The sequence below is a fragment of the Alligator mississippiensis genome, chromosome 2 (assembly GCF_030867095.1).
Source record: "Alligator mississippiensis isolate rAllMis1 chromosome 2, rAllMis1, whole genome shotgun sequence".
Classification (NCBI taxonomy): Eukaryota; Metazoa; Chordata; order Crocodylia; family Alligatoridae; genus Alligator; species Alligator mississippiensis.
The window spans coordinates 131,639,099-131,662,480 of record NC_081825.1 but is presented as its reverse complement, the minus strand read 5'-3'; the positions used below and the strand labels follow the sequence as shown (position 1 = coordinate 131,662,480).

Below are 23,382 nucleotides of genomic sequence, written 5' to 3'. Positions count from 1 at the left end.
GAAACTTTATTGCTTGACAAACTAGTGCTGGATAGCGCCAGCTAGACTTGTGTGTGATAGTAAGGAAGGTTCTTTTCTGCTTGCCACAAAGCTGACCAGGAACTCTGATAATATTTAACATTGGGCAATATCTCAAAAAACATGCTAAAACCAGTGGACTTTTTTTCCCCATTTATTTCCACTAGGAACCTGGGGGAAACTTTCCATTTGAATTCAAGTGACCAGTGTTCAGAACAGGTTGGAGTCACTAATATTTAAAGTCACGGTGCCATTATTGCCACAAGAGGATTGCCATCATTTTTTTTGTTTGTTTTAGTTGGCCCTTGGAATACAGCACACAAGGTATGAACAGCTGTGTGTTGCCGTATTAAATTGCCCCTGATAGTCTAGGCAGAAAAGACAAAGTAAATTTATTCTCAGCTAAAATTGTATTGACTTTTGCAGCTCTCCTTAGAAGTTCACAGTTCAAGGACGCATTCATCTACTGTACTTTGCGCTAAGATAACAAGATATAATTACTGAAGAAGAAAACAAACAAAAAAGATTGTGTTCTTCAAAAGACTTAACATTTTTGTACTTTTTTCCCCTTGTTTTGATTTGGGGTGTGATATATTTATCTTTCTTCCTTTAGTTCCCCTCCCGCTCTGGCTTAAATGGCTTAATAAGTGCAAACTCAGCAGGGATTGGTAACAGTTTAACTCTGTCTTATTCTCATCTCTCACAGCAAAGGTCAAAAGCAATGAGATTCACAGCTGCACTTGAAACAGAATAAATATAGACTGATAGGGACACCACTTACTATATTCTTTCCTCTCCATTCCTGCATTACTTACAAAAACAGATAAACCACGTGGTCAGGTCCAGAAGAAACTTTCCATGAAGCTTTTAGTAGCTGTAATTGCTAACTTTGCATTAAGAGGAAATGAAAGACTTGTGACTTCTGTTTGTGCTGGCCATATCTAGCTTCTTGCAACTTCTACTGATAAACAGAAATAATTGTAGGAGCCACTTCCTCAAATGCCTGAAACTGTGGTCTTAATTTCAGTAGCGCAAAGCCAGCAAAATACTACAGATATGATGTCCATATTATCTGCTTTTAAGGTCGGCTCGGAAACTGGCAGTGAGCCCTTTCAAAACCAGGTTGGATATGTTTTGTTTTTTTTTAAAGTCCTAGTAGGTCCCCAACAGTACAAATTTCAGCAACTTTTTTTTGGAGCACAAATAATTTATTTAAAGAAACATTGCTAGATATTTTATTATTTTCATTTGTTTATGAGAAGTGTCTTGACACACATACATATAATAAATGTATACAATACATGTGAACAAGCAAAAGATTTGCTTTGTCTTTCAAATACCCTGTCGCTCTGCTTTGCACGGCTGCACCCGGAGTATGCAAAAGAGAGAGTAAGCTGGCTTAGTTTCATTTAATGTTGGCACCAGGGTTTACCTCTCAAATCAGAGTTCCAGGTCATTCTGATGTCTTGCCACGTGGTCGCGTGCACATGGTTGCAGTGTTTACAAACATAATCCCAGAATGCCAGTGGGCAGTTATGAAATAGCCAGCGAGTACCATACCGTACGAGCTCTGACCTGGATTGTGAATGTTTGTAGAGAATAATGAGCCACTTGTATGAAACGCAAACTTGGAGAATACGTCAGACAGTAGAGCAGATAAGTTTGTTACTGACTTGTTTTGAAATATTATTGCCATCAGAAGAGAATTTTCCATTGTTGACTTAAAATAGCAGCTATTAACTAGCAAGAGTGAGTAAGTGTTTTAACAACTCACTGAGATAAAAGTGATGATGTTCTTCAGCAGTGTAACTGTGGTTCTTCAGTGAGCTGACTCAGAAAATATGTTTTTAAAGGCTCAAAGGAATACAAAGCTATGACTACAGTTTCATTGGGTAAGATAAATTAATACTATGTGATCTGGTAAATCCAGTGTCATGGTTCCTTTTTCATTCCTTTATTAGAATACTTCTTTAGACAGTAATGAATGTTTTAACATCAGTTTGTCTACCAAAATTATTTTAAAAACATGAAATGCCTTAGTGTTCTGAAAATATACAGTGAGACCTGCAAAATATGAATACTAGTCAGGGAGTGTCAATTGTCTTTGCCGGAAGCCTTAGAAAAGTATTGCATTGTTGACTGGCATCACAAGCAAATCAGAAATTAGATGCAATCTCCCAAATGCCCATATTCTGTTTCAGATAAATATCATAAATATTTGGTTGTGTTTAATATAATGTCTAGAATGTTTAATATGCCCAGATGCTGACATTTATTCAATATTGGCTTAATTTTTTTTAAATCATACTAATTTGGTAATCTTGCTAGCAATTAATAATTTATCATAACATTGAATTTTTTTACACACATTCAATTGTTGGGTTTGAGGGCTTAGTGAAAGCATATCGCATAGGGACTGAGAAAATTCTGCACATTGAAAAAATAAACTTAATGGTTACTGGTTACTTCCTTGAAAAAACTGCTAAATTAATGGCCATTACCTTTAAATAAATCCCTTCCTGTTTTTGATTGGAAAATCAATCTTCTTTATCTTTTCTAGTTAGTTGTAATAATAGATCTAGTACAAAATCAGTCTCAGCTACCCAGCCCCCTTTTTACATTGCTGTTTCAGTATGTGACTTTTAGGGTAGGGTTTTCCTTGTTTGTTTTTAATTTTTTTAGTCCACCAGGAATAAGATGCAACTGTCATCTAGAATGGCATGAACTGGGTGATTTATTTAAGGGTTGATTAGCAATAAATAATTTAGTAAGTGGACATTAATGTGAAAATGAATTAGTACACATCTACCAAAGAATTATAATACTTCACTAAACAAAGACTCTATTTATATTATGGGCTAAATATTCCCATATGTCAGTGACTTCTCTATAGTCACCTGAACCTTGCATTGTCTTTTAACCTTGGAGCTTAAAAAAGGACTTAGATGTCACAATTCTCATAAGATACAGTGCAAGATTTCCATTGCCACCCTTGCTGTATACCTCTCTGCTACTGGAAGAACTGTCAGTAAGCATGAGGGGAGTTAATTTTCTGCATCTTTCCCATCCATATTTGTTTCTTGCCATCTTTCCTAATCTCTGTGCCAGCCATTATGACTTTTTATGTTGATATTTGCTCACTTAGATCTATTCATTAATTCATTTCTTAGAGCCACCTAATAGCTGTAACCACAGCAGAACATGAAATGCTTTGTCACCAAGGGCCTCGCCTAACACTCTCTAGTCTTCCAAAGTAGCTAATTTTTAATATTGTATTCAACATACAAGGGTTAATACATTGACTGGTTACTCATACCTTTTCACTGATGATGTTTGTAAACATTCCTCAAATTGAAAGTGTTCACTAAACTGGAAATGGCAGACCAAGAAATACAAGTAGCCTTCTTAAAGGCAGTATAATTGAAAATGGATACCTCCTTTCTTTTTATTCAAAGATCTTTTTATGGGCACTTCATAACATTGTTGCAAGTGGATTAAATCACAATGCATTTCATTGGGAATCACTGCAGTGATAGGCAAACATGGTGAGAGCTCTGAAACGTCTCTAAAATGCACATAGCTTTTCTCACTGGGCATGTTCTTGTGAAAAGGACTAATGGACGCTTTCTACAGAAAAGGTGAAAATTTCTAAAATGTTCTGAAGTTTAAAGACTTGCTTGACTTGTAGGAAATCTGCGTGTGTGTGCATGTGCACATCGGCATATGTGGACTGGCAGACTTATTTGTAAGGTCTGCATAGGCACAGGTGAAGTAAAAGCTATGTAGAGTGTAAATTGCAGAACACAACCTTAACCTTTTTTTTTTAAAAACAGATTTTAGGAAAATTTTCCATTGACATTTTTTCTCCTAGAAATTTATTGTGAAAAAACTTATTGCAGTTGCCCCATGAAGAAAGTATAATCAAAGAGCTGTTACTATGGGTAACAATTAGCTACTTTATTGAATGCATAGGAGGTGAGGTGGGAAGTAAGGGGAACAGTAATAAGAGATTAGTATTGAATGTTCAAAAGCAAATACTGCTATTGTGTCAGTTTAGATGAATATCTCAAAATAAATACAGACTCTGTCCAAGAGTTTCTCATCTAGATAGAAAGGTAAAGGAAATCCTGTTTAACAAGTTCAGCAAAGCCACACCTAAAATCCAATTATGTTCTCTGATACTTTGGCACAATTCCCATTGATGAGTTTCACTCCAGCATCTGAGAGAAGATTTGGGGCCCAGCTCTAATTTCTGTTACACTCAGAAAACATGCACAATCAAAGTTGCAAAAGAATGTGATATGGAGAAACAGCTACCATGTCAGTGAGTCATATCCAGAAAGATATGGGCATATTCTCTTTGGAGTGTCAGAGCGTAAGATGCCACTGACAAAAGGGAAATCAACCACTTGCCAAAAAAAAAAATCTTGCAGGAAGATGAAGACCATGCAAGAAAGTATGCTATTTACTTTATGGAGCTTCCACTAAATTCTCCCTTTGAGTTTGATGCTCCACAAAAGGAAGATCCTCTGTTGGTCTCCTGGAGAAGCCCTTCCTGCTCATATTGTCATCTGTCCTCTGTCATCTCTGCCTGTTTCCTTAGCAGAATTTGGCTTTGTACATCTTCTCTCAGTGTACAGACCCAAGGAGAAAAATATAGAATAAGCCTAATTGAAAGCCTGCTAAAATATGTGGAAAAGGTCTTAGGGAATTTAGAAGGCTTTAAAATTGTACTAGACAACATTTATTTTCTTCATTAATTTTTCATGCTAGTTTCATAGAGAAGGATACCCTGATCCTGCCAAATCCTACAATAACCCGTATAAAAGTATACAGAGCCACTTAGTTTGAATCTTCCCTACATATATTTACATTACAATTGGCCATGGGAAAATGGCGTTCAAAATTACATTTTTTTTCATTTAAACAAACTTCAAGACCTGTGACCCAAGCAGCCACAGATTTGATTAGTTCATGCGGGAAAATGCTGATGTTTGGTGCTCCAAACTTTGACAAGTGATAATGCAGAAGAAGCTGTGAGTATTGAGTGAGGTGGCAATATCTGTTTATGAGACACAACATTTGAATTAAGCTCTTCTGAAGTTTTTTGTTTTAAAGCTTAAAGTGACCATGCTGAGTTCTGAATTAATTATAAACTGCTCTGTCTGACTGTAAAGTAGATTGACTTTCTTGGAGCAAGGATCATGTACTTAGGTCTGTATGTAGCTGAGCATACTTGGTACTTCATCCATAATACAAAAACACTTCACAAGGAAAAAGCATAGACAATATTAAAGACAGATTAATGAAGGCATCTGTTAAATGTCTGAGCACAGTGAAGAAAACATAACTCCTCCTCAAAAAGCAGACATGAGACTGAAATAACTGGAATTTAGAATACAATGCAGAATTGGATATCAATCCATTGAACTGTCTTTGTATTGTTGACGTCTGCTAATGGAATTAGAACATCCTAAGTGTCACAAAATATGTATACCTAGAGGAGATTTACCTTCAACTCAAATGGCAGGTGCCTATCCTTCTGAAATAGGAGGATCTGAATTCTGTCCCTCATATTGCCCTGCATTCCAAGTGATAATCAGGAAGTCTGAAAAGGCGGTGTACATCAGCACCTTAGATACTGTACTTGGATTTTGGGTTGCACAGTCTCTTTCTCTTGCTCTCAAAAACAAACCACCCAAACACAACAAAACAGAAGTAAATTATAATGTATGCCATCTCTAAGAGTACATTTACTATGCTAGAGCTACATATGGTAGGTCAGGAACCTGCACTTACTCATTCCCATAATGCAAAATGGAGGGGAAAAAGGCATCTGATGAAATTAAAAGGCAACACATTTCAAATGTTAAAAAGAAATATATACAAACTAGTGTAATTAATCCAAAAATCTAGCTGCCACAGAATATTGCAAGTCACCAAATACAATTTTTCTTTTAATCTAGTAGACAGATTATGTAAATAAGAACAGCATCTGTAGTTAGTCTCATTTGGATAAAATTTACAGTAGCCTTCAGTTCTTATGCTCTGGGTTATAATCTGGTCACTGGATGCTTTCTTTCTGATTACTGTAGTACTCTGTTCGTCGCACACATTACTCAAGCTTTATCCCTTACTCTGAAGCATCCCTCAACTGCCTGGTGGTTGACCAGAATGTAAATGGACAGTTGTTATTTTTCAGAATGAATTAACTTTTATAACTAGTTTTGTCTCACCACTGAAAAGCTCTTCACTTCAGTGTGCAGGAGGCCACTGCTTTCAATGCATTGTAGAGAAAACCAATTATTGAATAACTGAATTCAGTTTTTTCAGCTGAATAAATGGGTAACCACCTCACCCTCAAAACTCTTTTAATTTGGTTTGGGAGTGCCTAAAAATTATATTTGAGCATTGGAGACAGGGATATGGTCATCTAAACACCTATTTCTAAATGAGTAGAACAAACTAACATTGCCTAACATTTAAAGCTAACAGATAGCTATTCATTCAAGGGAAAGGGAAAAAAGCTCTCTCCTGTAGCCCTTTGTTTCTAGTTTTAATATTTAATGAACATGTGATATTGTTTTAAAGCTAGTCCTGATGGTCTTGTGAAGTTAATATTTAAAGCAGATGGCTGCAGTGCTTTAATAAGATGGTTACTATAGAAACACAGCACTATGAAAGCAATAGTTTCTGCAATGCATGGTTTCCTCACCAAACAATTTAAATGCTCTTGATCTACACTTACTGAGCACACACAGAGGACAAAACCAGAAGGGAACAGAAAGGTAGTATGACCAAATCGAATGTTTATTTAAACTGGGACCCACTTAAACTGAACTGGCCGGTTAGCATTTTTGTGGTTCATTGAGGAGCGGCTTGAAATGACAGCAAATCTGAAGGGATGATGTGGAGTGGGGGGGAGGGTTTGTTTTTTGGGGTGCTTTGCTGTCATTGTTCCAGTCACTTCCTTATTAAGATCGTCTTAAGCTGTCCATGCTTAGTCTGGATTTTTTTCAAACAGAGCCCGTAACAGAACTTAAGCAAAGATATTACAGCACCCATTAACTTTTAGCATGCATGTTTGTATCAGTACAGAATGTATACATGATGTTTGCATTTGTATATATCTTTCAAACTGTAATGCCAAATATTTTTGTTTTTGCTATGCCTGCATATCTAAGAACCTTGCGTATCACCAGAGACTGCAGTTAGTGTATTCAGAGTTTTTGCAGCCCGTTGTGTACAGGGAAGCACAGACTGTACTCTCTCCAAGATTTTGGTGTTGGTATTCCTACTTCACTTTAATCTAGAAAAAAGTAATGTTAGAAATTGGCTATGTTTGTGAAGAAATATACTAGCACACCAATAATGGTGCTTTCTCCCATTTTTGGTAATATTTTATGAAGACTGGTTTGACTTCTGTGTGGAAAACAAAAAAAACTGTAGCTGGGTTGTGTAAGTGTTCCTTTAAATTATAAAACTGAAGAGGGATACAGAGTAGCTTCTTATCAGTTTATTAATGATAGAAACAAAGTACTTTGGTGGGGAGGATGCTTCTCTTGTGCACAGCTACACAGAAAAGGTATGACTGCATCTGGATGTTAGTATCCAACTGCTCTGGCTCTTTAGTGAATTGAAAAGTAAGTGTCTGCCGCCTCACTAAAGTTGTAGCATGGGAATTAAGGTTTGTAGGGTTGCTGAAATGGTGAAGAAAGGAGAAACAGAAGTTGGGAGTCCATTGGAACTATTATAGATTATTCTAGTTTCAAGATTCCTCTAAAACTACATCCATCTGACTTATAAAGTTCAAGCAGCAACAATTATAAGAAATAGACATCCTTTCTTAAAATCTGGACATGTTTCTGAAACTTGCAACTGTAACTGTAAGTAATAAATCCTGACCTGGACTCAACCAGACTAGTGACCAGATTAGCAAACTTTTTGTTCCACCTCTTGTGAGGGTTGAACCAGTTGCCCCCTTCCATCTTTCCTTTGTATGTTCCACTTCCCACCATATAAGAGTTCAGTGTCTTTTTAGAAAGTTGGGCAGGCTTATTTATTAATTTAATAAATTATTAATTTAACAGGAAACTGAGTGATATCTGACTGACTTTAAATTAAGTCTTGTTTCATGAGTTACTATTCCTGTATCACAATATTTGATTAATTTATAACCTAAACTTTAAGAGGAAAAACACAACCCCAATTTTCTCTCTCAGATGGCTCCAAATGCCGCCTTTTTTCCTTTGTAATCATTGTATTCCACAAAATGTCTTTTTGGCTACACTTAGAAAGCAATTAAAAGCAAGAATATATGGTAATTTTTATATATGCAGTTCTGAAAGTGCTTGATTCTACTGCCTAGTTGCACTGAATTTCAGACCTTAACTTCTAATTTTTTTTATATTCCTCAGTGCAGTAAGAATCCTTGTACGATACAGTAGGCAATGTATTGTATAACTTTTCCAGATGAAGTCTAAAAAATGCTGTATAAAATAATGTTATTCCTATTCTCATTTTATATTCTATACCTCTGTAAAACTACCAATTATCTGGTTTGCTTTTCTTTAATTTATCCTATACCCATACAGCTGATATTATGGAATCATCGCTGAAACAAACTTCAAATCCTTATCCTGCTGATTTGCAGCAGGCAGTTGTCCAGTATAACATGCACATTCTCTGAACTAGTCAGCTTGCCATGAGACTGGGATCACTGCAAAAAAACGTAACACTGGGTCTCTATTTTCATAACAGGAATATTTTTATCCATGACTGATAGGATGAAGGAACTTTTCCCAGCTGTGCTCCCCATAGATGGGGAGGCTATTTTAGGTAATTACATGTCAACTCTCAAGAAAGAAAGTTTCAAAAAGGGCAAAGCTTAACAGAAGAAATCTGTTCCTAGTATCCCAACATGTGTAGCAAGAAATGGTGAGGTCTCTGGTATAAGGCACTGCATTGTATTAGAAGCTCTGTCCCTGAACCTCTTTGTGACCTTGGGCAGGTTGCTCGATCTCACTGTGCTTTTTTTCCTGTCCTTTGCCTGTCTTGTCTGCTTAGAATTGTAGTTCATCCCTTGAAGGAGTTCTCTCATTTCCTGCATTAATTAGCAGCCCACTTGTGAGCCTGTATGCATGCTACTGATCAACTAGTCTCACAAATAGTTCCATTGACTGCAGTCAGGTCATGTGTGCTTATAACTGTCCAGTGCAATCACAGACTCTCTTTGGGAGAAACACTGGCTTCTCAGATAGCAGTGCCAGAGAATCAAAACATCATTATACATTTTTACAATTTCTGATGCATTGAGGCCCTATTTCAGCTGGTGCCTATAGGTACTAGTGTAATACACATAAGAGATAGTAGTTCTGTTAATATTTGTATTACAGATAGTATCTAGGACCTTAAACAGGATCAGGCATTATGCAATTTAGTAAAAAAGACAGTCCCTGCTCCAGTAAATGTAAAACACTGATTTTGTGGGAAGAGACAGCAGGTAGACAAAACAACAAGATGTCAAGAGAATGAGGGAGCAAGGTTGTCATGGTAAGAAGTCCTCACACATTGCCACCTTCTTTTTATATTACAGATTGCTGTTTATGTTACTGTGAATGGTAGAGTGACCATACAGTGATTATAACTGGCAAAGGCTGACTTTTAGATGATATTGCGTTGCTGTCTGAGATGCCAAAATTCCTCCCAAAAGGCTACAGTATTAATGCCTCACAGTGAGGCAGTTATGACATGTGTTCCCATCATACCCAGTGGAACTATTTGTGGGATTATGTGATCACCAGTGTGAGTAAGGGGCTTAAAACCAGGTTTATAGATACTATGGGAAATAACTGTGGTATTTCCAGTACCTTTGTGGGTGAAATGGAAAATAGCTGCACAACAGACTGATGGTAGCTGTTGGGAAATGTTGCTGTTTAAATGGCAACCACCCTAACTCAAGAACCCGGTGGAACAAGTGTTCTTTGCCTTCAGTATTTCCTGGCAATTCTGACAAACCTTATATGAAGACTTCTCCAAACAGATCCCCTGAAAGCTAAGGAATTTATGAATGGCTTTAATGAGGCCAAGTTGTAGATGGAAATGCTTCTATTTGAGAGATCCCCTTAGCACACCTCGTTGAAATAAAGCAGGAAGAATAACCCCTCTCTCTCCTCTTCTTTAAGGATGCCAGTGAATACTGCATAAGGTGCCATGGTGGGAGTGTGTGTGTGCACGCATGCATGCGTACAGAATTTTTAGGATAACATTTTACTAGACTAGAAGGTAGCATCTAGAATGATTGATGGATACAGTAAAATAGAAGAAGCAACTGCTGTTAGAAAGTACCAGATATATCCAACATGGATTCAGTACAAGTAGAATTAACATAATACAAAAAATAGTTCTCAGCATACCAGTCAATGTGAGTATGGCTAGTGGATTAACCACAAAACTGCCATGATACTGTTACTGGTATTCTGTAACAGTAAGTGATATAACACCAGAGTTGGCAGCAGTCTACAGCCCATGGGCTGGATCTGGCCCATGAAGAGACTGGATTCAGCCTGTGGCAGTTCAGGGAATCGGCAGCATGCTCAGACCAGAGCAGTAGGGCATGCGTCTCCAGGGTCCTACTCCTTGTCTTTTTTCTGCATGTCCTCTGCAGCAAGTGCTGATAGGCAGGGCATGCAGAGATATGTGGCCTGCAGCAGGGGTTGTGCAGCAACAGCAGCCCATGACAGCAAAAAGTTACAAACCCCTGGTATAAATCCAGTATAGTTTTTGATACAGATTAATGCAGGATAAAATATTCATCTTTGCTTGGAAGCCTAGCACAAACCTTATCCACTGGTGAAGTCCAGTTAACTGGTGTGTAATATTGTTTCAGTTCTTTATGGACTATGATTCAGCCTTTTTGCACAGTTTCTGTGTGGAAGGAAGTAAACCATATTCTTAAAATAGATTTTGGAATAGGGAGTAGTCTCACTGAAATTACATAGAAACACATTAAAAGCTAATTGGACTACTTACAGGAGCATGGCAGGCAGGTTCTAGCCTTGTCTGTAGGGTTGGAGAAACTGACTGCCATGTCTGCAAATATGAACTGTCATATTGTATGCAATACTTGATATGTTTGCTAAAATTGTTAGCTACTTGGTGTGCTATTTGCATGATCTTGCAAATACAGAAAAATATTTTTTGTGAGGGGAATGGGGTCACAGAAGTTACAGAGTTCCTTATTCCAGGATAGAAACAAAGACTTGAAGGGAGAGCTGAGAATTCATGGCATCATAGGAAGACCATGTAGCTGTACCTTGATTCATCGTAGACACATTTGAGGAATGTATCTTCTGTGAGCAATGCTCGAAATTATAGCTTGACACACTCGCACACTCTCTTTCTTTCTCATATGTGATATATTTTTAAAAATTTTATAACATCAGACATAACCACATGAAAGACTTAAAAAGTAATCCTGAAGACTCAGAGAGAAAAAAAGCTGGAGCATTTAGAGCTTGAACCTAAACCCACTGAAGTAAATGGAAAAACTCCTTGGATGAAGAATCAGTTCAGCAGACCTAAGCCTCACTATAAGCATATGAACAGTCCTGATGATTTTAGTTACACTACTCACATTTTTAAAGTTAGGCACATGTTTAAGTGCCAGACTGAACTGAGGCTTTATAACGAAAGTCAGCCTGCCAGCCATGTTACTGTATGGATGAGCTTCCGAGGCTATGTATTTTGGCAGATGGACTGATTTTGATCCTTTTTTTAATGCTCCCCTTATTTTGCTCCTGTTTTGTTTTAGCAGTGTGAGCTACTGTACAATACATTTTGCAATAATATTAACATTTATCTGACAGAGCTGAAAGCCTAGCTGTTTCCGTTTAACTTTTGTGAGCCAAACTTTAAAAACGTCTCCATCTCCTCCCCTTCCCAGATCCCTTCAGGGAACAAGCAATATGAACAAGAATATTTGCAGTTCTCCTAAGAATACAAATCTTGTCCTGAATGGAAAGTTGGCTCATGCATGTCAATTACTTGTTATAAAGAATAAAATGTTCACCTATGTTTAACCTTCAGAAGGAATTAAAATATATATAATAATCACTTGCTATGCACCTTTAAGTAAAGAGGGAACTAGCAGAATGAACCTTTTTAAGGAAAATTAGAGAAACTTGCCTGAATAGGGTTATAGGAAAGGGAGAGGAAGCTTTCTTTTTGCTGAAGATAAATTTGCTGCTGTCATGTGCAGCATGTGGGGGAGGGACTTGTTCCATTGCTGTGTTTAATTTTCCTCTTCACTCATTGATTGTAGTAATGGAACACCTCCAGTCCTGACTTAGCCTCCAACAGAAGTTGCAGTAGTTAACTACCTCTTGAAGTGATGCCCTGCCATCATAACCCCTCTGCTCTTTTTTAAATTGGATTTTAGAACGCTCAGTAAATTATTGTACAACATTTTGAAAGGAAAAAATGGAAGGGAAAGGTAAAAACTTAATTATAGGCTTTAATGTGCAGATGCACAACTATTCAGAGGTGTATGGAAAATAAAAACCTGTTGCTGACAGCCTACGACCATTTTGTGCTCATGTGATGTCCTATTAATTCTGACTAACTCTGGAATCCGTGAAATCAGAATCATGCTCACCATCTTTACACATTGTACAATGCACCTTTATAAATGTGGTGAAACCCTAAATGTCAACTACAGTCTACCCATTGTGGTAGAGTACAGACTAAAATGAATCTAGGTTACCCTCATGTAGCTGGGCATTTTTAGAGCATGCTTTATAGAAATGTGTTTTTTCAGGATATCCCTCATTTACATGTATAAAATAGGAGTGTATATTAGAAATGGGAATCCCTTCGACCCATGATTTATGTACAAATAGACAGCCAATATGCATGTTTGTTTCCGCTGCGGCATAGGTACTGACCAAATGATACCTTTCTCCATAGGAGTGATTAATTCAGTCTCACATTCACTCATTCATGACCATCATCTCAGTAGAAATGGACAAGGGTGTCAGACCACAAAACTGTATGCGGTTGTAGTGTGTGTGTGTGGTGTTGGGAACAAAGCTGGTATCCCCAATTGTGTTTCTTTTAAGATTTTAAAGCACTTTATCTAGTAATCCAAGTAGACCAACTATGGAAGGATATAGGAATTGTGATAAGCCCTTCCTGATTTGTATATGGTATGGAAGGTGTTAAAATAAGGGCATTTCCTTCCTCAGGAAATGGGTGCTTATACTAGAAAGTTATTTTTAGTCACAGTATGCTCTAAGAGTTGATAAATGCAACTTCTGACCTGCCTGCTGATAACAAGTTACCTCATTTGCAGTTCCAATGCTGACGTGCGCTCCCCACTGTCCTTGCTTGAACCTGCCAGGCACAATCTTTTACTGTTCTCATGGTGTTGTCTGAAGAATTAAACAGCAGCAAGGATGTTTTCATGTATCGTAACCTATTAAAAAAACAAACAACTAAACAACTGAGCACCCAGTGCTTTGTCACTAACAAAGGCAGGAGGGGACAGATCTTAACATATAATTGCTTAACTTGGAGTAAAATCATAGACAGCCATGGAGTTGCTCCACGCTGCTTGGTGACGTAAGAAGAGATCAGATTCTGGTGCGATTATTCAGCAACAGTGGGCTAGATTTCAACTGAGGTAAAGCAGTATAGCTCTGTGAAAATCAGTTGAGGTCTTTATTCATACCAGCTGAAGATCTATACCAGTGTTACCTATTTCCCACCAAAATTACAAGAAATTTTGGGCTAACGCAAACAGAATATCTACTGCAAGCAATCTCTGTCTTCTTAGAAAGCTAGCTATAAGCAGCACATGACTATCAATTAGCACTGGGTTGGGTGTTTTTCCCTCCTCCCCTCAATTATTTTAATCACTGCCAGGACAGCTCTTCATCCATCTGGATGGTCAGACAAATAGCTCTCTTTAGATGCAGTACAATTGCTTCTCTCTGAGTTAGTTAGCATTATGTAGGCACCATATAAAATTGATTGGTTGGATTTTTCTGTCAAGAATTTATGCATCATCTCTGCCATGCTCAGCATCTGTTGGCGGTAGGCCCAAATCTGTAATCCTGAGTCAACTCTTGACAAGGTTTGTCACTCAGCTGACAGTGCACTGACCTTATGCAGTGGCACAGATTCGAATCCATTGGGGTAGGAGGGGTTTGCATTTGCTTATTTTGAATGGGGAAGTCGCATCACTATCATAAACAGGCTAGGTGTGTAAATGCTCCATACCTCAGCCTATTTGGCTAGGAAATTTTTTGTCCTTTATTACAGGCATTTGTATCACAGCTGTCGTCATAGCATCTGGTCATACTATACTAAGTTTATAATGAATAATCATGTGTAGGAAGTCAATACCTCACAATTTTCTTAAGTGTAACAGCCTTAAAGGGTGGAGATGAGAAGTCCGTTACTTTTTTTTATATAGTTTCCTTTCTTGACAGCAAACTTGGTTTCACCTTCTGCTTGCTCTGCTCGTTTCCCACAGGCTGCAAAGCACCACTGCTTTATTTCAAAACTTGCCTACAGAGGCTTTTGCCTCTGCTGTATCCATAACCTCTTTCTTTCAAATCTAACCTTCCTAGTTTCGCATTCTCATTCATCCATTCTTGCTCCCTTTCAGATCCCTTCTTTTGATCTTTCTTCTTTTTCCATGGCCAAAGAAGGCCTTGCATCTGATTTCTCTAATCTAATTAAACTGTGCATTTATATCTGGAATTGTCCAAGTCCCTCCCTGCTTAATTCTTTACAGTCTGCTTGCTCCTTAGCACAGCACACATTTTGTGCTACAAGTATCTGTTCAGTTGTTTCCCATTGCATCCTTCCAACTTTTCAGTTCCTATTGCCAAACTCTGCAACCACCCACAATGTTCACCCTCCCCCAGAAGCTAAATTTAAAAATTATGATGGGACTTGCTCTCACATACTCTGAGCTTCATTTCCCCTGTGGCTCTGGCCACCTCAAGTCTCATTTTATAGCTTTTTTAAATGTTTCCCTGGGATGCCACCTTATCAGTCAGAAAATTCTTACTAAAACAGTTCTGTGCAAATGAAACCACATCCACCCAGAATGTATTTCTAAAATGTACCAACCACTCCATGTCTGCATTATTCCTTTCAGTACTGCTGCTGTTACAGAACCAAATAATTTTCATAAAACATTAAAGATGGTAAGTTTCTCTCCTTACATCTGAACAACTCAATGCATTATTTCAGACTCCACACAAAACAGCTTCCTTGTCTCCAATTTTTTTGACTTGTCATAAGTAACAAAGGATAAGACCTTCCTGGTTTAAAAAGGCTGACTTATTTTGATGCGTCTTTCCCCACTCCCTCCTCCCGCCTCCCCTTTCCCCACTCTCACCTCACAGACTCACCACCACCACTGGACCCAAAAACTAGGGCCTTACTTTGCAATGCTATCATTATAGCATTTGCAGAAATGGTGGTGAAGTTACACTGCAGAAAATTTTCCCCAAAGGAGGTCCTGACAGCTTTAATCCCCCTCTGTCTCAAAGTCAAGGGGTCTTGGGAAGAAAGTACCTATTAGATTTGCATTTAGTTATAATCTTCTCTGTACTACTCTTTTCTTCCACTCCCTTAACCCTTCCCCCATACATAGTGTTCTCTGGTCTCCTCCTCTCTCACGTGAGATGATGTCTCTAAATTTGTTTTCTATTCTTGGCATGTGCAATATCTTCTTTACCATTTTAATTCCAGTACTGTATTCTAATGCTTCATCATTCATAGCATTACCACTGACACATGCTTATTTTAACTGGAAAACTGGTTTTAAGATAATGACATGGTGGCTGATTTATTGAACATTATCAGTTTTATGTTTTAACTCATCTGGCATTTCTGAAAACAGCAGGTGAAAAATCACATACAATGTAGTTAGCTCCTGTGCATCCAGTGTTCATAAGGATTTCTGGCACTCAGATTGCTTGTGCAATTTGTTAGATTGCATTGGCTTTTGAGAGAGAGATTGTGTCTCTTGGTTCAGTGATTCAGAAGCTAAGATATTCTCCAAGCCATCCTTAATGCAATAAAATTGTAGCAGCTCTGAAGCAACGAACACAGTGTACTGGTTTATTGATCCTTCAGGTCTCTAAATGGACCTCGATATAAACGCATCATGTTGGTTCCATTCTGTTAAGAAGCTATTTTTTATAATAACCTACTAATTGCAGAATTACCTGGACAAGGGAATAGAGTTGCCACCTAGAAAGAGCCTGACAAAGTATTTGCTCAGAGGGAACTACAAGAATAACTGGGAAATTGAGGAAGTCTCAAAATACATATCTGTAGAACGTACACCACCGTAAAAGGCAATAGAATTTCCTCTTGGATAAATCATAGTGATTTTAAAACTGCTAAACTAAAAACATCAGTCATTCATGACAATCCAGGAAAATATTTTGGCCTTAAACATACAATATTGTACATTAATAAAACTGTTCACACTCCTGTAGCACCACCATGTATACCAAAAAAATTCTGCATTTTACACAGTTTTAAATAAATAAAACACACAACTTAAATGCCATTCTTCCCCACCCTGGAACAGAAATGGAGTCAACTCTTGTTTGGAAATGAGTTCTTTGACCCATGGGAAAAGACCAGTGCTTAAAGTTACTTTCCCTTATTCGGACATGGAAGGAAGGATCATCACACACAGACAAAACAGGCCTACTAACTGCAACACTTGGCCTGTCTTACAGGTGTTCTAAATTAGTCTATTTTTGGTTAGCCTGTAAGATATCATATTGCCACTCAAGATGGTAGTGCTGCTGTCCTTTCCATTTGACTTAGTGTTTTGACCAGAAAGTCAGTGTTCCTGATGGTGTTACCAAGTAGTTGCAGGATCTCATGAAGATAAATAGGGGCTTCACCAGCAAAAGTGGGTCATATCAAAATCTAAAGATGGGGAAATGCCAAAAAAAAAAAAGAGGGGATACAGAGGTACATATAAAATGTACAACAATATTCAGACATTGGCTAGGCATTTGTGTTGGTATACGCATGATTTGCATGTGCAGCGGCTATCATTGTGTACCTTTTTTTTAGTTTCTGCTTAAAACCCATTGACTTTAATGGGAGTTAGACATCTAATCTCTTTAGGAATTTATATAAATCCCACTAAATGCTTGCTTGCATTTAAACACCTTTGCAAAGCTGGCCCTAAGTTTCTAGCTCAAATATTCACCGTTGCAGTAGACTTATCATGGGTATCATTCTTGAGTGTTAGAAAAGAAAAATTTGTGTTGAGCCCAGGGGTGAGCTATGACACAATGCTACTTTCCTATTGCAACTACAAGTCCAGCCCTGAAACTGAAGTAAAGGCTGTTACCCCCCTCAGTGGCCTGTATATAGGGGTTCTTGCATGTGTGCAACCAGTGGTCCCTTCTTTGGCTTGTTATTTGGTGAGTTGCTTGGATGAGAAGCTACTTGGCGTGAGAGTCTGCAGAAGCCTCCCCTAGTGAAGTAAGTCTTGTCCTCTCTCACTTTGCAGATTGAGCATATTTATCATCTTGTACACTGTGAGCTATCCTTATTAAACACTTTCTGTTCAGAGGGTACAGAGCAGGCACAAGGTCTGATCACACAACAGTTTTATATCAGTGGTTCCATATTTTATACCAGAGCAAAAAATCAGTTCTGGAGCTCTTACTGCATATGACAAATATGTACACACTCCTGTGTAGAGATATAGATAAAAGAAAGATATATAAATAAAAAGATTGAAGAACCTTTTTATTGTTCCTATGATCTCAGATTAATGAGGATATTATTTTGGTGCCATATATCTGCAACCATCTCAGTGTTGCTTGCTTCTGTGTTTGGTTTTCCCCATTACACAGTCTGGTTCTTTTTCTTGAATTCAAAGTGTTTCCACATTCCTTTCATGTTTCTGTGATTGCAACATGATTATCTTTGATGTAATTAAGAAGTCTACCCATTTGGCAGAGCAATATCCCTTGAGAAGCATCGCAGCATGCTTCCCAGTCGGCTTGTACAGTGCATTCTGATTCCTAAGCCGTGATTTGAGGGCACAAACTCTCGAGTTGAGCCAAGGAACTCAGAGAATCTACCCAAACGGTACTCAGGCTTGCTTGGCAGCTCTAATGTGACTCTCAAAGTCGCTTTCTTTTACCACTGAATGAGAAAGCAGACTCATAGTGCAGCAGAACAGTGACCAGCCTTTAAACTACACCCTTCTCCTTCTGTTAAAGCCTCTGTCTAGTATCTGCCAATCTGCACCACCACCCTCTTGGCTGGCTTCCTGTTTGAGTTTTAAAAGGGCCATTACACCCTTTAAAAGACTGCAGCTGAGATGAACCTAACTACTTCTTTCAGATGAAACGCTCATGTTTCCTTCTTAATCCTTGTTCCTTTTTATTCACAAAATAAACCAAGGGGAGGAAAAAACTCTGTATTCAGCAGTCGTGATTTTCCTGAGGGAGGGAAGAGGGGCTGAAAGAGGTTTTGTTGGGGGTTTTTTTCAATATTACATACTGTTTGGGTCATTTTGTGAACATTTGTGCAAGGACAGTCTCTGCTGCCAAAGCAGCATTCTCAATTAACGTTTCCCTGTGGGCAGACCTAGGTCAGTCTGGATCTCTGGTTGCCAGGGTTGTTCCCCACCCTTCTTGGTAGAGGAGGGGATATGTACACTGGGTGTATCCAACGGAGGGCAGCAGTGTGCCATTCAATAAACTCTGGCATAGACTCTTTAGGACTGGAATGGGATTGTGTTGTAACCTGTGGACCAGCAGCTTGAGAACACTGCGCTGAGCAAGAAGCTTCTTTTAGTGCTGCATTACTGAAGCAGGATGAGAGGTGGACAAATAAGAATAGGAAGAAGAAGGAAGGAGTCAAGCCAGCAGATAATGTAAATACAACCCAGCACACTTGGCCGTTTTTTGTCAGTGACTGATGCTTCTTTGCAGAACCTGGTGCATCTACTAAGGCCTCCAAGGATTTCTTTCTCCCCCTGCCCTCTCAGACTATTTTTTTGTTTGTTTCTTCTACTAAAAACAATCTAGCTTGTAAGTTTCAAAACCCGGGTTATTTTAATGTTAACAGGTTTTAGCTTTGTGCCCCACCATGCAATGATCTTTTTCATCACTGAAACTCCCAGAGGACCGCAAGGTATGTTTAAGTATGGTAACTATAAAATAAGGCAGAAATTAGTTTCTGCTGGAATGGATCTCTCTTTCTTGATCACACATTATGGCAAAGGCTGGCACCAGCACTATCCCTTGTTCCTGGAAATTCTTTAAAAAATAGTCCAGGTAATACTGTGACAGTATTCATTTGCATTTCTCTAACCCCTCTTCTCTGATGATCCAAAACCATTTACAAAGTAAGTAATTATTGCTTTCCAACATCCATGGGGGAGGGGGGTGTTGTACACTGGTGTCGTACACTGGTGTCCCTGTTGTAGAGATAAATAGATTAATTTGTTGTCTGTACTACATGTATTCCTGGGTATTGACAACAGGAGTTGCATACGGTTTAATTGCTAATTTAGCAAGTTTGAACAAGCTAACTTTGTTCAGCACTGGCTCCAGTTGCCCCTGTTGCAGACACCTGTTTTCAGCAAGTACTTTTCCTGGTGTAGGAAAATAAAGTAGAAACAAACTAATTGTTGTGCTGCCCACAGGAAAAAAAAAGAAACTCTGACTATCCTGGCCACTTTCAAATGCATGTAATATTTGGATATAAATAAATAAAAAAAATTATGTAGGGAAGCCAAAATAACTTTGGTGGAACTATAATATCAGCAGAATTGGTCAAGATATGAATTTAAGCCCTTATTTCTAAGAAAAATGGAACAACAAAGGACTTGAACAGTTCAGGTAAATGGAAAAAATCTGATCAAATACTGTAAGAAGGTAACTTTATCTGAGAAGTTAGGTATATTCTGGAATATAATAATTACTAAAAATAAAATTCTTCCTATAGAAGAAGAGGAGGAGAGAAAGAGATATGATTATGGAAGTAAGGAAGTTTAAAAAACAGGTTGAGCAGAAAATTGGATTATATCATCTTATAAATTAATAAAACTGCAAAGCATGCTTTCAAATAGAATTTATCTTTTAACTTGAATAAAATTTCTAGATTTTGAGGTGGTTCTTACACCAGTGACTTGCCTATCAAAGCATTACCTGCCCCTTTTGCTTCCTTTCTTGCTAATATTTGTAGCTAAAATCTGGATTCAAAGCAACTGAATGTTTCTTTGTTAATGAACATATAACAGGAGCATACAAAACCTGAGAAGTCTTCTTAAAAATGAATATCACATGCTTACAGATACTGTTGTTATCTATACCATCAAATTACCTAAAGATCTGTATTAATTTACTAATCATCAAAGCTTTGGGGAAATGCTAAAAGAATCTGTAGGCTAACAGGAAAGTTGCATGTGGCATTGCTATTACAAAAACAGCAAAATGCCCTTGATTCCCTGGATTTTATTTTACATATGAATAAGAGAGAAAACAAAACCAGTGAAACAGTAAATGTCTTCCTAAATGGCTGATACCCATCAGCAGTTCAGTCTAACCTGTTCTTTAGGGAACCAGTGCAGCAAAGCAGTCCTCTTAGATTAGACAGCTGCTCTCACTCTGATGTCTCTCCCACATTGACCTTGCATGGGGAATCCCTCCCCTTCTATCCTCAGATAAACTCCCATCATTCCTGGTATTGGAGAAACTCTACCATCTCAGAGTCACATTGCGATTGCATCTGTCACGCTTCATTGTGAATCCACCTCTGTTTTCATCGGGGAATTTCAAGTCACTGCCTGCCTAGAAGCAGAATTTATTCAGTGGAGTAGTGCCTCTTACAGATTACTTAAGTAAACAACAGGAAACTTTCCTGTTTTTACCCCAATACCTCTCTTTATTTTGGTTTGTTTAAACATACCTTTAATTCCATGATGATAAAGTGTCATCTTTTTTCCTTCTTTCTCTGAAAACTCAAAAAGATACTCTCAGTGAATGATGATGTGTATTTTTCCAATCATCATTTCATGGATTAAACCTCAAATCTTTGGTTCCTCCCTTCTTGCCCTCTACTTTTCTTAGACTTCTATTAGCATCAGTGTCCTTAACTTGAATACTGTGCCCTTTCTTCCTTCCTTGGGCAAATTATCTTCCAAGCCAGTTTGTTCTTTGCCTACCCCTTAAAGAGCAACCTGCCCTGTCCCCTCTTCCCATGCAATACAAAATATTTATCATGACCCCACATAGCATGAAGAAGCAGATTCTCTACTCTTTGAAAAACATTCCCTTTCCCCACCACCCCACAAAAAATCTCAAAGAGAAACAATGTCAGTTATGCTCAAGATTCCTCATTCACACAGGATTTTTTTTCACCTGATCTAAAGCAATAGAAGTCATCTTTGGAACTTTAGTTGCTTTTATTGCTTTCAAAGCAAGGTGAACCTTTTTTTTTTTTTTTTTTTTTCAGATGCCCTTATTTCTGGGATTTCTGAAATATCCTTTAATGTTTAAACTACAAGCCTGCAAAATGTTTTTTTTTTCTTTTCTATTATAGTACGTTTAAAGCCTTCAAGCACTTTCCAATAGCCAAATTCCATCCTGGGAGTTAAGTTGAACTGGGAGCCTGGTCTCTCTCATCCACAGAGGCAAGCATTTCATATTAAGTAGGCATATCTCCCTTTTACAAACGCCCCTTCATAGCAACTTTTAAACTATAAGAATATATTTTTGTTAGTCTTCCTCTGCATTTTTTCTAAAACTCCCTTTCTCAGCATCATTTCTCTCTCATTATTCCCCATATGCTTAACTGACAAGTTAAACTGTCTACCCTATTTTTAAGTCATCCAGAGACATAATGGCTCACCTTCTTTCAGCTTTCCTTCTTTCTGCTCTGCATTGTTCATAATGTAACTGTTCCTGAGTGCAAACGGGTTTTTTTTTCCTTCTTTTTATTTCTGTGCATCTCCCTAGCCAAGTTGGGACTTTCCAGCAAAACAGCTCCTTATTTGTATGTACAAATTTAAGTGAAAATATATATATTTTTGCCCTTATGGTGTTTAAATTCTTCAGCTAAGTGTCTTGAAATTCAGTTTGCAACAAAGATGCCATATAAAAAAATAAAGCCACATGTGTGCTACAAGTACATACCCTATGAATGTTTTCTGAAAGGGCATTACATTTATCTTCCTCCTCATCTTTTCTTTGGAGAGACTTTGGACCTTTCCACTGACTTAACTGGTGTTTGATTCAGGCCCTTAGATCTTAAATTGGGTAAGAGCATATGATGCAATAAGATGGCAATAATTCCCAATGGGATTTTGAACATGTAGTCAGAAGTTCTGTGTTGGGGTAGAGTGACTAGCTTGACTACCACATATATTTTAAATTTCTAAGGTTCTTTTAAGTAAAAGAAAATACGAAGTTTCTAATATGTCAAATCTTGGTATTATTATTTCCTATTGAAATTTAATTATAACGTAATGAAATGAATAATGAAAGACAGAACCATCTGAAAGGGTCCAAAGGCCAGCATTTACCAGTCAGGTTTTGTTTATTTTTCTGAATTAGAAAGGAAAAACAAGAGTACATCAGATCTAAATAGTGTCTAAAATGTAACATTGAAGCAAAACAACACCTAATATTTTTTACACAATAATTTCCTTCCAAAGTAGTCAAATGAAAATGGTCAATGAAAGGAAAAGACTTGAATGTTTCAAATTTGTAACACTGACAACTAAAGGGATGCCACCAACCAAAACAAAACCTCCATACCCCTGCCTGAGTGGTTTTCCTGCTATTGTAACAAGTGACATGTAAGACTAAGTCCCTGGGTGAAATCCTGGCTCTGTTCCAATTAGCGGGAGTTTTTGCTGTCAGGTTCAGCGGGGGCCAGGACTTCATTATTTTTCTTTTCATTTTTGGTTCATTCATTTGGCAGTACTCTGTATATTTTCAGTTTCCCTGTTTTGTACATGATTTTCATACTGCTCATAGACACTAACACAAGAAAGGAAAAAAATCCAATCATAAAACTGCAGATCAGTAGAGAGCCACATGGACAAAAGCTGAAGCTGTTTTAAATGCGCTTTGAGAAATCTAATAGATCATAAATTGACAGGCTTCATTTAAGATTTACCTGAATATGAGTTTCCATTCCTTTTACCAGGCCTATTGTAATTTTGTTTCATCTTTGCAATCCTAGACATTAATAGCCACAGTTAAGGCATTTTCTTTCATTTTGCCCCTGGAAAAATATGCAGGTCTACATGGGGCCCTAAGAATGCACATGTGTGCATATGTATGC

The 23,382-nt window shown here is 37.9% G+C and overlaps 1 protein-coding gene across 2 annotated transcripts in view; it reads left to right on the top strand.

The window, feature by feature from the left end:
• Nucleotides 1-23,382, top strand: part of TET2 (tet methylcytosine dioxygenase 2) — a 91,431-nt gene that overhangs the window by 13,539 nt on the left and 54,510 nt on the right. The gene's annotated exons all lie outside the window — the stretch shown is intronic.